The sequence below is a fragment of the Mustela putorius genome, unplaced genomic scaffold, assembly GCF_011764305.1.
Source record: "Mustela putorius furo isolate JIRA1106 unplaced genomic scaffold, ASM1176430v1.1 tig00000460_pilon_pilon_pilon, whole genome shotgun sequence".
In the NCBI taxonomy this organism is placed as follows: domain Eukaryota; kingdom Metazoa; phylum Chordata; class Mammalia; order Carnivora; family Mustelidae; genus Mustela; species Mustela putorius.
The window spans coordinates 24716788-24732642 of NW_025421389.1; the positions used below are offsets into that span (position 1 = coordinate 24716788).

General features: G+C 49.4%; 1 protein-coding gene across 3 annotated transcripts in view; it reads right to left on the reverse strand.

Annotated features, from left to right (window-relative positions):
- ZBTB16 (zinc finger and BTB domain containing 16) overlaps nucleotides 1-15855 on the reverse strand; it is a 182866-nt gene that overhangs the window by 43373 nt on the left and 123638 nt on the right. The window lies entirely within an intron of this gene.

Sequence of the window (15855 nt, forward strand, 5' to 3'; positions counted from 1 at the left end):
GGAATCGCACCTCGGAGAAACACTGTGTGCAGAACTGTGGGTTTCTGGCGGCTGCCCAGGGCTGCAGGCGGGCAGAGGAATGTGAGACACTGTAAATACCACGCCTGAACCCTCATAGCACAGATCATGTTCGACGGCCTTGTACTGTTAGAATCTCTTTAGATAGGTCTGTTTTCCTCCCTAGTGATGGCTAGTTTTCCAAAGGCGGGATTTGGGTCTGGTTTTTTATTTTGCCAAAATTCAGAGTGCTTAGAACAGCACAGGATGTAGGCAGAACAAAGTCGGAGGAACTCCAGTGCCTGGAAGCCCACTGTGTAGACCCTGAGTAATGGACTGCCAAGGAGGGCCACATGGGACAGAATCTCCTACCCAAGAGATTTACGGGAAAGGGGGAAGAGTATTATTTTTTGGAGATGACAGGGTTGTGGGTACCCTGGGGGACAGGAAGAGTGGTGCCCGGCCAGGATTCCTGGGTGCTAGAGCCCACAGTGTGTTTCTCTAACTTGCTGTGTGACCCCAGGCAAATCCCTGAACCTATCTGAGACACAGAACCATCCTCCACAATGCCTCTTCTTGCTCTAGCTTCTGAAGTCTGGGAATCGACACAGGTTAGAATCCGAGCCCTTGAATTAGCCTCTCCTGACCTGAACACACCCCAGCACAGGGACTAGGGCACGGAAATGATCATTGCAGGCCTGGTTTCTGCAAGGTGGGGGATGTGGTAGGACTCACTGTGGGATGAGGCGAGTCCTCTTTCGGAGTAGAAACCAGGCCTCCCCCTGCATCCAGGAACCGAGGCGGGGGGGCCCAGAAGCATTCTAGAACAGGCATCCAGGCTAGGCAGCCTTGGCCATGACCAAAACCCCACCTTCCAGACTACCTCTCTGGAGAGAGGGATCCCAAGGCATTTCGGAATAGAAAAACATTCATTTGTCAAAAACCTCAAGAGTGTTTCCCAGAGGAGAGAAGTTAGAGTGACTCTAGGGCCCATGGGGCAGCTTTTCAGATGCAAAGTCTCCCCCTTTTCAATTCCTGTAACTAAAATGAATATGGAAAAGATAATTACCTTTAAAACATACTTAATACTTGAACACATTATCTCTACCTGCAGAAAAAGAATGTTATCTGATGGGATCTTCCCCATAAGCTTAATCAAATTGCTATCTTAAAACTCTCTAGAGTCCTGTGAAACAGTAATAGAAAATCCGAAGCAGAGGCTGGAAGCATTTTATATTTGTTTGGTTGAGGGGAATGTGTATCCCATCTGACAATGGGCACTTAGAGACAAAGTCATTTCCAATCTGTAATGGATCTTCTCCTAGTGGGGGCAGGGAACATTTTGTATGACCTAAACCCGCAATCCCACGGCTAAGTAACTTTTCCTAATGTTCGCAGAAGGAAATTCCGAAAGAAAAGCCTTTTTCCTAATATCTGACAGGGGTCCTTCTCCTGTAGGATGTCTTCCCCCTCGTTGGCCCTGGGACACTTAACATGTGATGCTTAACTTGCTGCTTAACTCTGGGTTTTAACTTGGCAAATCAATTGATGCCTAGACTTTCCTTGGTCTGTCCAGGCCCCGGGCGGGGCCATTCATTAAGTTAGTAGAGGAGGTAAATTACCTGCCCAGATCCTGCCCAGGGCGAGTGGCCATTTGCAAGGCTAGAGAAAACCAAAGGGAAACAGCTTTTAAGGAGATCAAATGGGGGGACTGGCCATGTTCCCAGTATCTCAAGCTGGCCTGGAATGGCCAAGTAAACAGCTACTGCGCAAGGGCCCGGCCAGCCCGGTTTATCTTGTTGACAGGAGGAGCGATAGGTAAGAGGCGATAATGCGTTGGGTCTCTGTTAGTCCCTTCTGCCAGCGGGTCCCCCCAGAAGGTCCTTCAGAAAGGGGACCTGGTCCCCCAACCAAAGCGTGGAAGGCAAAAGGCACATCCCGGTGCACAAGTAACCCCATCAGGGCTTACACAAGAAGTGAGTGGGTGTGGGCAGAACACCAGGAAACCACTGCGGTGATCATCAAGACAGGCCTGTTGGCGGGTGCGTTCCAGGTGCGTTGCCTACGATCACTCCACGTTTGTTTAAAACAAAAAGACACTGTATTTCCTAATTTCCCCACACTGAGCAGCTATTACTTGTTGGATTCTTTTCTTAAAATGGGCTCCCTGGCTCCATGCCGATCACGCAGACTTCGGCAAAAGGGACGTCCCCCGACCCCCCGGCAAGGTAAGGACCAGCTTTACTTCTTGAGATCTACCCAGACGGCAACTCCCCAGACTCCCTGACGGAGGTCGTCAGATGCCCGTCTCTCCCCCGTGGCAGGTCTGGAGCTGTGTCTTTCCTCTTACTTTTCCCATTTCCCAACTCTGAAAATGGAAGAGTGGGCAGCAGAGGGAGGCACCACTGAGCCCAGGAGGACTGGAGCCCCCTGGTGCCTCCTGGGAACAGCATGACTGTCCGAACGGTCCCTCTGGCATTGACCCCGCCTCCTGTCTAGGACGGCCTGTGACATGGCAGGCCGAGGGGACCGGGCCGAGCCTCCACAAACCAACCACACCCCTGGGAGCTGCTTTTTGTTTCAGCCACCACACAATTCACAAACCCTAGAGGAGTACTACCTTTTATTTATTTATTTATTTATTTATTTATTGACAGACAGAGATCACAAATAGGCAGAGAGGCAGGCAGAGAGAGAGGGGAGGAAGCAGGCTCTCCGCTGAGCGGAGAGCCCGATGTGGGGCTCGATCCCAGGGCATGACCTGAGCTTAAGGCAGAAGCTTTAACCCACTGAGCTACCCAGGTGCCCCGAGTACTACCTTTTAAAGCACACAATTTGATGGCTTTGAATGGACTCACCATCAACCGTCTCCAACACTCTCAAGCCCCACTTTTCTTTGCCCAAAAAGAAACTCCACGCACCCCAGATGGCATTCCCCATTCCCCCGTCGGCTGCAGGCAACTACCAACGGGCTCGGCCTCTAAGACATGCCTGGACACGTCCCATAAACGGAACCCTGCGACACGCAGAGCTCTGTGTCTGCCTTCTTTCATGGCAGGGTCCACGCACATGCCTGGGACGGCATGATCTCAGCCCCCGGTTCCTTTCTACAGCTGCGTAATACTCCGCCGCCCTCTGCTCGTCAGTGGTGGGACAGGCCTGGGTCGTCTCTGGTTTTTAGCCGCTGCAAGTCATGCTGCTGGGAACCTTCATGTCTGAGTCTTTGTGTGGATATAGGTTTTTAATTCTCTTGGCTTGGAAGTTGCTTTTTTAAAAATAAATTCATGTCATAAGGTTTCATTTGTCTCTCTCCCACAGTAAGAGAGAAGAGAAAAAAAGACAAGACAGAGATTATAGGATATTTAAAGGATGGTTTCAAAAAAATCTGAGGTTTCTGGTTTCTCGTGTTCCCAGGATCTGCCAGCTGCCCGTCCCTGTGCCTCCCCAGCCTCACAAACACATTCTGTTGGTCTTCGGGGTCCCCACCGCAGGCAACCACAGACCCCTCCTTCCCCACCAGCCTCCGTAACCCACTTCACCCCCCCTTGGCAGAAGTCTGTGCCACAGCATATGAAATATTTAAGCTGCTTTTCTAAATATATATATTATTTAGCCTACAGTCTATGAAATATTTACATTGTTTGTCCTGCCCACCCCCAAACAGCTGCATTATTTACAGTACGATCGGGAAAACGTTAACCCTTGCTTACTGACTCGCATGTTTTCCCCCTATTCCGCCATGTCACTGGGCGTGCACAAACTGGGGACGGCAATAGTGAGTTCTCCTGCCCGAGTCCAAAGAAGGCCCTGGGGACATGCGACATCACATGGGCTCCAAAGCCAGCCAGCCACAACCACAGGCCCCCATGTGGGACCAGGGGGCATGAACCGCAGAATTTCTGGAGGGTGGTTGTAGATGTCGAGCTCACATCCCGCCACTGTTGACCCCTCGTTGCTCCCAGAATTGCCTGTTTACCTCTGGCCTCAGTCACCCTAATAGGTAGGACTTCAGTCTTCACTTCGGTGTAATGGAAATCTCTCTTGCACCCTGCTTCCCCTGTCCAGGCCTTTGGTGAACACAGAAGTGGTGACTCAAGACAGGAGGCTTGGGTCGCGGCTGTGTAGCTGAGACACTTAAGCCCTGGGTGGCTCTTAAACTCCAATTACTTAAACGTGAAGCCTTTTCTTTTGGGAAGTCCTCCTCCTTGGGATGCCTGGGCGGCTCCACTGGTGAAGCATCTGACACTTGGGTTTCAGCTCCGGTCATGATCCTGGGATTGAGCCCCGAGTCAGGCTCCACGCTCAGCAGGGAGCCTGCTTGGTACTCTGTGTCTCTCTCTTCCTCTGCTCCTCCCCCACTTCTTTCTCTCTCCCTCTCAAAAAAAAAAGTCCTTTTTTTTTTTAAGATTTTATTTATTTATTTGAGAGAGAGACAGTGAGAAAGAGCATGAGAGGGGAGAAGGTCAGAGGGAGCAGACTCCCCATGGAGCGGGGAGCCCGATGCGGGACTCGATCCTAGGACTCTGGGATCATGACCTGAACCGAAGGCAGTCGCTTAACCAACTGAGCCACCCAGGCGCCCAAAAAAAGTCCTTTTTAAAAGTGCTATTTTGGGGTGCCCGGGTGGCTCAGTCATTAAGCGTCTGCCCTCAGCTCAGGTCATAAACTGGGGGTCCTGGGATCGAGCCCCACGTCAGGGTCCCTGCTCTGCAGGAAGCCTGCTTCTCCCTCTCCCACTCCCCCTGCTTGTGTTCCCTCTCTCACAGTCTCTCTCTCTGTCAAATAAATAACATCTTTTTTTTTAAGTGCTGTTTTTCTTACTTACAATGTGACCTTCATTTTTATATTTTATAGATGATACATGCCTATAAATAAGTATTATAATTATTATTGTTCAGAAATAGATAAAACAGAAAGTAAAACCACCTTTGCTCTGTGATCCCGTTCTCTAAAGATACTCACTGTTAAGAGTTAGAGAGCCCTCTAGAATCTTCCGGGACAGCTTCTGTGTTTTGTAGTGAATGGCACCACACGATACAACCTATTTTCTCTAACCAGCTTCTATCACACAAAACATCATGGACATCTTTCCATGTCAGGTACTATAATTAACAGATTCCTTACCTTTGGACATTTCGGGTGTTCTCATTGCTTTGTAATTAATTACATAAAATGTTGTAATCAGCAACCCTAAGGGAGGCTAAAAAATTGATCTTTGGTACATGAAGGCCAAAGCCGGGGCCGAAACGAAGGCTGCGGGTCTCCGAGCATCGGCTGCACTGCGCCAGGGCCTGGCCGGGCCCAGGAGAGGCCCCCTGCTTCAGCAGCGAGCAAGCCTCGGCCTCGTTCTGCAGGAACTTAGACGCCTCCATTGAAATGTCAAGGGTGTAAAATCAACTCTCATCTCCTGGTCCTTGAACTCAGGGGAGCTTTTTCCTTCCTCCTCCTCCTCCTCCTCCTCCCCCCACCTCCCCTACCTCTACTTACCCTGCTTCTGTTTTGAATCTCTAAAATAATGTGACAAGTTAATGATGGTACAATTATCTAAATGTTTAACAGACATGTTATCTAAGTGAGTCGGATTGAGATTCCATCCCGCTGACAATAAACATCAATGGTGGAGCAGAAAGCGATAGGCAAATTATAGCAAACCCTGCAATTTCAATGCTATTAAATTTGGAGGAATAACAGCCTTGAGGCCTGTAAACTCTGAATAAAATAGGCCCTTGTGTTTGTCCAACTATTAAATCAAAATGCTACCAACATCCTAGAAAAAACAAGGCGATTTATGGCTTTTCAAGTTTCAGTTACACATCGGTTTTTATTAACTCCTTTCTGTCTTCGGGCGGCGGTTGTGTCTTGAGGGGGAGGGGTGGGTGGGGGCTGGAAGCGGAGGCAGAGCAGTAGAGGAGAGAAAAACACGTGGGATGAACAGGAAGACAGAGAGGGGAGGGGACCCGGGGTCCAAGTGGGGGCCTGGGGCTGAGTGTCGGGCCTTGCCCAAGGACAACGTTAAGAGAGAAGGAATAGCTCGGAAGAGCAGAGCAGTGGGCGTCCCAGAAGCCCAGCAGACTCACCACCACGACCCCATGACTCAAATCCTAGTCCTTCTCCTGAACAGGACGTACTATTTTTTTTTTTCAAAGATTTTATTTATTTATTTGACAGACAGAGATCACAAGTAGGCAGAGAGGCAGGTAGAGAGAGAAAGAGAAGTAGGCTCCCTGCTGAGCAGAGAGCCTGATGCAGAACTCGATCCCAGGACCCTGGATCATGATGACCTAAGCCAAAGGCAGAGTAACCCACTGAGCCACCCAGGCACCCCAAGACGTACTATTTAAATCCCTGCCTGTATTGGCCACTGGGGCAGGGTGTGGCCCACCAGGTCAGATCACTTCTGACAAGCAGCCATGCTCAGCACCGCAGGAGGTCTGAGCCACAATCCTCAAACACCAAGTTCTATCATTTCCCTCAAATTTCTGGGGTAATCTTTAAGATACAAAAGAGCTTCATCTTTAATTCCTTCTTCAGACATAACATTCACTTAAATTTTTACTGAATAAGCATCTAAATAAAGTGAAAGATAAACATGTCTTCTGGTGAGGGACAGACGGCATAGATAGCTAAAAATGACCCAAGCAAGAAGCCGCCATTGAAGGCGTGCTCCCCATCCCAGGCAGTGGGCTAAGCCCCGTACAGAGAGTTTTTGATTCAGTCCTTACAACAACCACATATAATTTAATCATAGTTTACAAAGGTGAAAATTAAGGTTGGAAAATGTAGACTACCCATACAGGAACAGAATTTAGACTGTGCTATGAACCGAAGAACCCCCAAAACAGCAATTTTTCTTGCCCAATTCGCACACCCAATATTCGAGAGAGGAAGAGAAACAATTCAATTCTTTCCATGTCACAAAGCAAGCCTGTGACAGAGCCCAGAGAAGAACTCAGTTCTCTCGTAACTCATTATCACTTCCATACACCATGATACCCCCAACACAACAATCACGGCCACCATATTTCCCATAACAATGGGAGGCTGGTGAAGGCAGGGACCCTAGGAGTCCCACTCGCTGCTGCATCCCAGGGCTCGGCATCGATGTCTGGCACAAAGCAGATGTTCAAGAGGTCGACTGAGTCAATGAGTTCCAACCTTTTCAAACCCAGTCTGGTCTTGGGTGAACTTTCCTCCTCTACCCCTTAAGACAACCAAGCACCACCAATCCCCTTAAAAGCACCATTCAAAGCAGCAATGCTTTTCATAAAAGGTACTGTAGTGATGAATGGGCAGAGCATGAGGATTTTTAGGGCAGTGAAATTACTCTGTATGACACAACTCTGGTAGGTACAGGTCATTATACATTTGTCCAACCCCACAGGACACAGGACACCTAGAGTGAACCATCATGCAAACTGTAGACTCTGGGTGCTTACAGGGTGTCAGTGTAGGGTCACGGGGGACAATAAAGGTCTTACTCTGGTGGGAGACGCTGACAGTGGGGGAGGCTGTGAGTAGGGGGAGAGCCAGGAGTATCATGGGGACCCTTCGTACTTTCCACTCGATTTTGCTGTAAACCTAAAATTGCTCTAAATAAAATAAAGCTTCGGGCGCGTGGGTGGCTCAGTGGGTTAAGCCGCTGCCTTCGGCTCAGGTCATGATCTCAGGGTCCTGGGATCGAGTCCCGCATCGGGCTCTCTGCTCAGCAGGGAGCCTGCTTCCTCCTCTCTCTCTCTCTGCCTGCCTCTCTGCCTACTTGTGATCTCTCTCTGTCAAATAAATAAATAAAATCTTTAAAAAAAATTAAAAAAATAAAAAATAAAATAAAGCTTCTTAGCTTTGAAAAGAAGCATGGAGGGGCCACCCAAGAGCCACTAGGGTAAAGGATGGCTTGTCTGGGCCAGCAGGTGACAGCTGAGTTGTCCTTCCCTACTCCACAGCGAGCAGCTCCGACAAAGCCGAGAGCCCTGCGCTTGGAAAATAAAACTCTATATTAGGCATCAAACATGCCTTTATAGTAACAGCATGAAATAGGTCAAGAGTAAGTCCACGCTGGTGCACTGACTGTACGAACAGCGGCATATGACTCTCCCTCCCAAAGTGCCCATGACGTTCCCTGGCCGTTCCCGGGCTTTCTCATGTTCAATTCCTTGGCACACCGTGTGAAATGCTATACAAATCACCCCTGATATTTATAAAAGTCAGAGGCTATTATGTTTTCAATGGGGAGGTCACACCAGCATGCATGGAATCCATGTGTTCCTCCCATGACCTGTCTTCCCCCGGGCCCTCCAGCTCGGGCAGGGGTTTGAGGCTCGCTCTGCCTTTCTGTCCCCGTGAAGTTTTAGGTAGATTGAGTTGGTCATCGTGCGGCCCTTTGCCTTCCACCCTCTCCTCCACTGGGGCCGGTACCTGGCTTCTGCCCCGCTGGGGTGGCGGGGCAGGGGTGGGGGGCGTGCAGAACAGTTGCTGGTTCACCTACTGCCGTGGGACAGAGGGGCCAGGACCCCTGACGAGGCTCCTTGGGGCCCAGCACTGCCCTTGTGCCAGATCTGGGTCAGGAGAGGAGCAAGGTGGGCAGCCATCCTGAGTATGGAATTGGGCTGTTCCCCCTTGGAGACCCTCTCCCCCACTTGTACCTCCTGATGCCCCTTCCGAGCTCACCCCCCACAGAACGTCCTCCAAACAAGGACTTTATTTTCTGTTCTGAAAGTCAGAGACAGAGACCGTCTCTGGAGTTCTCCCCAAGCACCATTAACCTATCAGGGATGAGAGAGGGGCCAGCAGAAGCAGCTGGCTTTCAATACCAGGGTGGGATGTAGCTCTGCTACACAGGGAGCTGTGTACACAGGGAGGGGACCGTCACCCTGTTGCAGAGTGTGGGTGTCCTTACTGATTCCTCCCTCCAGAGCTCTAGCAAGGTGCCTCCTAGCCTCCTTGACACTGAAAAGGAGAGCACTCCGGGGCAGGGCTCTCTCTAGCGCCTGCTCTCTGCTTTCTCAGCAGACCCCACAGCATGGCCGCCCTTGGCCACCAGGTGTGTTAGCCACTTCTGGACCACAGGACCGTCCCTCTGCAGCCAACACCAAGGGGAGGGGAACCCGCAAGTCAACATCTGCATCTGCCTGAGCGGCTTCTTCTGGGACACAGGAATGTGGAAATGAAGCAACTTTTTCTAGGCCAGGAAAAGAAAGCCATCTTCTGTAGTCAAATCAAGAGACGCTTGGAATAGAAGTAAGGACTCCTGGGTTCTGATTCTAGTTTGTCTTTGCTCGTTTTCAACTGACCCCCTTTTTCAAATAGGGGCTTCTGCCCCCTGATTTCACAGGCTGTTGACCCCTATTTGCATATTAGGTTCAAGGCCCAGTCCCCATTGGGGAGGGAAGACAGCATTAACACATGGGCTCTAGGGTGCAGAAGGCCAGGCATCCAAGCTAGCTGTCCCCCAGGCTGGCCTTCCTTGATCTTTCTGGGTCTAAGTTTTCTCTGGCAAAGAATAGGGAAGAAAAATGTGTCTGTGTTAGGACTGCAGCCAAGACCTAAATAAAATCGGAACTCCGAAGTATCCAATAGAGTACGGCTCTTGTCTACTCTGCACCCAAGGCAAGTAGCCCCTGCGTTCACTGACCTCACAACACTGTCATCTTCAGGAAAGCAGGGACCGGATTTTGTTCACCCTCATCTATCAGTTCCCCAAAGCCCTTGCACATGGTAGACACTTTAAAACTTAGGAAATAAATGAAAGAATGAGTGGACCAAGCAGCTGCATAGTCTAATTTAAGTCAGCTGGAGGGGACAGTTGTATGTCTGCAGGACAGGTCTAGAGATCTAGGTCATCCTCGTGTCCTGGGCCTCCCAGATGACCCTTATACTTCCTAGACCCAGAATTCTTTTTTTTTTTTTTTTTAAAGATTTTATTTATTTATTTGACAGAGAAATCACAAGCAGGCAGAGACAAGCGGGGCAGGGGGAAGCAGGCTCCCCGCTGAGCAGAGAGACCACTGTTGGGCTCGATCCCAGGACCCTGAGATCATGACCTGAGCCGAAGACAGAGGCTTATTAACCCAGTGAGCCACCCAGGTGCCCCCCTAGCCCCAGAAATCTTAAACCTGGCAATGGCTCTAGCCGTGTCTGTCTGCCTCTTTGCCTCACCAGGGCACGAGGAGGGTCTCAGGTGCGATGGCAGACACAGAAAGTCTACTTGAAGAAGGCAGAGACCCAGAATTCCCAGGCTCCTGATGGTAGCAGACATGGGCTAGGATACCAGCAGGAGATTCAAGATTCTTGAGCCTTCCAGGGTACCAACCAATGAGGCCTCCTCTAAAACGTGGCCAGGCATGCTCCTGGTGCTCCTGGAGGGTGAAATACCCAGGCGAGGCCTAGGCTGAGTGCTTTACACGGATGATCAAATTAAATCCTCACAACACCCCTTATAGGACAGACCCCACCATCACCCTCATGTTGCGTGGGAGGAAACCAAAGCTTACAGAAGTTAAGCAACATGCCCAAGATCATCAAACTAGGATTGGATACTAGATGGTCTGCCACCAGGTCCCAAGTTCTGGGGGGCACTACGCACAGACCACCCCGAACCTCGCACTCTGACTTTAGGCCCTAAAGGAGCACCTTCCCTGAAGCCTATAAGGCAAACCTGAGCCACCCTCTCGGGGCTGAAACTTGCCCAGTGGGTAAAGCCCTCCAGAGAGCCTGCTCTCCATTCCCATCTTCGGGCAGGTCGGTCCTCCCCAAGCAGCCATGCACTCAGACACCCTTCCTGGCCTCTCTGGCCTGACCCACGCAGACCCACGATGGCCCCTCTTGCCCATGTTCGTGACACAGTCAGGCGTCTGCTCTGATGTCCCTACACATGAATGAAAAGACTGAAGGTTCCTACTGGTCCCCCCCAAGGCCCCTCCCCAACACTGCTTCCTTCCCATGCAGTGCACGCTCAAGACCGTTGTGATCTCCTTGCCTTCAGCTCAGAGCCAAGGCAGCTTCCCTGTCCTCTAATTAACGCCACCCGATCCCCTCTGTTGCCCCCCAGGCCCGCTCAGGTCCCAAACGGGGATGTACAGTGGCTTGAACAACATTATGATTTGTAAAACCTACTCCTAATTAGTTTGACTTTGAATAAAGAGGGTAATTATTTTTAAATTTATTAACTGCTGCCTGGCCGGAGAAGTTTCCAGATCAAATGACACGGAGAAGCTATTTCTGTTCAGTGATGCAGCAATTTATATTACTGATCGGTCATTAAAACCTCTGGCACAAAACCACTTGTGTTTCCTGAGCCAAGATAGTGTCCATGTGTCAAATTTCAAACCCAGAGTATAAATTAAGCCATTAATGGTATTTATCAGTTTATCTGGACTTAAAGAACGACTTGCTAATTTCAGACATGCCCAATATAGAACCTCTGCGGTACGCTGGGGGAGTGTGTAAGTGCGTACGTGTGTGTGCGCGAGCACGCGTGCGCATGTTTTCTCGCTTTTTATTTTACTGAACAGTTAAAAAAATCTGATGTGTCAATGAAGCACAGGCATCTCAGGGAGCTGCGTAGCTGTTAATTCCTCGCTGCTCTGCAGCCCGACAGTCTGGAAGCAGCAGTGTTTTGCAATATGTATTTGTCATAATATAAAAGGTGTAAAGTGATCTCTGTTTATCTCCTCAAAGTCTTCGCTGTACCAAAACAGAAAGCTGAAATATGACAACAAAGCCCGAGCCCAGCCCAACCACAGGCAGGGCCTCCCAGAGCACCAGCCGGAGCCCACCAAGATCCTGGGGGAGGGGGTGTCGGAGAAGTCACCCACACACACCCCACCACAGAAATCCGGGTTAAGTGGCGTCAGAAGGGTGACACGTCAAGATGCCGTTCGTTGGGCTAAAGTGGAATGAGAGCTACTTTCTACAAAATTCACTTCTTGGTTTCAAAGACACCTAGAAGACGTCCTGATCACTCATCCGACGTCATGCTGCAGGTTCGCTCTGTTAGTCCCCAACACAGCAGCTCTGGGCATGGAACTCCCAGACTCCGTTTGTTTCAGACAAGGTGTATCCTGTCCCAGAAGGGCGATAGGGATCCTTAGTTAAATGGGTCACAGCGATCCAAAAGAGCCCTGCCCAGGCAAGGCCCTGAGCAAAAGGATCTCTGAACAAGGTCTCCCCAGTCATTCAGCCACACACCTGTGGACCACAGTAAGTCACCCCGGAGGCAGGTGGGGGGCAGTGGGAAGAGGGCTGAAGATGGAGTTGGGCCAAGCGCCAGCTCTCCACTTCCTAATGGGTGGCTTCTAGACCTCTTTTTTCTCATCTATTAAATGGGTATAATGGAAAAATAGCTTTTATCCAAGAAGGTATCAGAAATACAGAGCAGCATGACCATGACTTTCCTTGTTCCCAGGGTCTCGGCTCCTTTTCCTCTTTGGTGTGCTCTCTGCCCTCCCGTTGGCTTTCAAGTGTATCTGGCACCGCACCTATGCAGTTAGAGCCCCCCTCAGGCTTCTGACACAAACTCCAGGCTCTCTTTCCAACCACTAGTCAAATAGCCTTCTCTGGAAGGTGTCAGCCACTTCCAAAGCCTCACTGACTTAATAAATCCTAGAAAAGCACTGGTCCTAAAACACCTCTCAATTTTCAAAACTGAACCAACCCAGATTCTAAAAACAGGTGGAAATGTCATTAATACCACTGAATTGTATGCTTAAAAAAATAGTGTAATATACCAAATATCATCAGGTTGTATACTTTTTACAGGTGAACTGTACAGTATGTGAATTCCATCTCAATGAAGTTGTTTAAGATAAAAACAGAGAGGCTTGTCTGCATTGATCCCTATTGTATCCGCCCCCCTCAGTGGAGGATGCCAGGCACACAGAAGGTGCTCACTAAGTGCACGGGGTCCGTTTGCAAACAGCCTCCTGTCCTGCCAACTCAGCCTTCGCCTCTGATTCTGGCTGGGAGGTGGCTTGCTTCCTGGAGCTTCAGATTTCATCTGCATGGACAGCTCAAGCTGCCCACTGCTTGGTCACCACAGGCCCCAGATCAGAAATCTCAGAGGGCAATTCTCTGCCATGTGTGGTCTAGCCAGAAGGAGATGGCTGGGCCCTGGGAACACCTGGGTCTTGCCCTGGCTTTCAAAATAACTGGCTCCAGAACCCTGGGCAAAATCATGGTTAACCAAGTCAGGGAGATGCTCATCTAGAAGGCCCTCCTCCAACGGTCACAGACCAAGGCCTGTGACACCACGTTTTCCACTTGGGAAAGGCAGATCGGGGGAGGTCACAGGACACGAAAATACCACCGACATAATGGTGGTACCAGGAGCAGCAACAGACTGGTCTTCCTTCTTCCATGCTAGCCCCCTGTGGTAGTTTAGCAGCCCGTCTCCAAAGATGGCTGCCATATAACACTCTGGATTTGTCTGTCATGATCCCTTGAGAAGGGAAGTCTAGCCTTCTACCCCTTGAGTCTGGGGCTGACCTGGGCCAGCTCTGGCCAATAAAACATGGCGGAAGGGATGCTATAGGTTTTCAGCCTACCACACTTCCAAACACTTGGGGCCTTGACCTGTCTCAGAAGAAATTCAGGCCACTCTACTGTGAAGGAGGCTATGTGGCAATTATGGAAAGTGAGGAAGCTATCCGCCATGTCCAGACCCACATACGGCTTGACTGACGTATCTCATGAGAGACCCCAAGTGAAAAGCAGCCAGCGGAGCCCAGTCAACCCACAAGACTGTCAGAGATAATAACCCTCTGTTCTTTAACCTGCTGGTGGAGTGGTTTGTTACACAGCAATTACTAACCAACACACTCCCCATGGTTAATTCCCAACACAGGAGCCAGAGTGAGCTTTTAAACACATGAATCAAGTCATGTCATTCTCCCATTCAAAACCCTCCAGTGGACTATTACTTCCTTCTCTCTGTACATGTTTGTCCACATATCTGTGGGGTGTATGTGTATTTACTGAGCTATCATTCACATACCAACAACATGGGACTCATGCCCTGTGCAGTTCAATAGTTTATAATCTGAGTTGTGCAACCATCCGTTCTCGAACATTTCCTCACCTCTTCCCGAGTCCCTCCCCATTTCCCCGAAATTCCCCCGGCCTCTGGCACCTACAAATTTACTTTTTGTCTCTAGATTTGCCCATTCGGGATGAAACATCCAGAATGGAAATCATACAGCGTGAGAGCATTTGTGATCAGCTCCTTTCACTGAGCAAGATGTTTTTAAGGTTCATCTATTTGTAGACTGGATCACTCCACCCCATTTTATAGCCAAATAATATTCCATCCTGCGCATAAGTGACATTTTGTTTATCCATTCATCAGTGGGCGGACACCGGGTCATCTCCACCTTCTGGCTGTTATGAATAACGCTGCTATAAAAATTCACGTGCAAGTTTCTGTGGGAACGTATGTTTTCATTTCTCTTGGGAGACACCTTGGAGTAGAGCTGCCATGCATATGGGAATGCCATGTTTACTCTTTTGCGGAACTACCAGACTGCTGTTCAAAGCCGTTACACCATTTTCCATTCCCACCAGCCCCGTGTAGGGTTCGGAGTTCTCTACGTCCTCCCCAAACTTCTCACTGCCTGTATTTTGTCTTATAGCCATACCCTGATGAGTGCAAAACATGACTTCATTATCATTTTGATTTGTATTTCCCCTGGCCCAGTGGTGTCGAGCAACTTTTCATGCACTCATTGACTATTTGTCTATTTGAGGAGAAATGCTATGCAGACCTTTTGCCCATTTTTTATTTTTGAGTTCTAAGAATTCTTTATGTTTTCTAACTCTAAGTCTCTTATCAGGGATATGATTTGCAAATATTTTATCCCCTTCCAATGGACTTTTAGCACATGGAGAATACAATCTAAATTCCATGCCCAGGCTGAGAAACCTCTCTGATTTTTTGCCTCATCCACCACCCCTCTGCTCCTCACTCTCCGCCCTCCTGTCCACTCTCCCTCTACAAGGCTCTTCATGCTGTTCCCTGAGATGGTCAAGTTTAACCTGGCTTCAGGGCTTCTTCAAGTGCTTGTTCCATCTGAGAGGCTCATTCCCTTACATCAGGACCCTGCTCAGATGTCACCTTCTCAGAAAGGCCTGGCCATTTAATCTGGAATATGACTTTTCTCCCTATCACTCTCTTCCCCTTATCCTGCTTCATTTTCCTACTAGCATGTATCGTTACCTGACACAGTATTACACACTTATGTGCCTATACTGTCTCCCCGGTAGAATTGCAGGTCCACGGGGGGGGGGCAGAAATGCTGTCTGTCTCATATGTCCCCATACCTTAAATGCAACAGGCAAGCCAGGCACATTGGGGGAAGTCCATAAATATTTTAAATATACCTAGTGCTAGATATAAAATGCTTACTATGAGCCAAAACTCTGCAGAGCACTTCCAATAAAGTATCTCCTATTAGAGACACCTGGATGGCTCAGTGGGTTAAAGCCTCTGCCTTCGGCTCAGGTCATAATCCCAGGGTCCTGGGATCCAGCCCCACATCGGGCTCTCTGCTCAGCAGGGAGCCTGCTTTTCCCTCTCTCTCTGCCTGCCTCTCTGCCTACTTGTCTCTATCAAATAAATAAATAAATAAATAAATCTTTTTTTTAAAAAGTATCTTATTTCATCCCTGTGACAACAGGACGCTATGGAGGTAGGTACGATTACAACTCCGTTCTTCTAACAGACGAGGGGACCCCAAGTAAGACCATTTCAAGGATGGATCCCTGGCCTCACAGGCAGGAAGGGCAGAGCCAAGGTGAGACCCAGTCCTAGCCCCACTCATTTATTTATTTATTTATTTGAAAGAGAGAGAATGTGCATGAGAGGAGAGG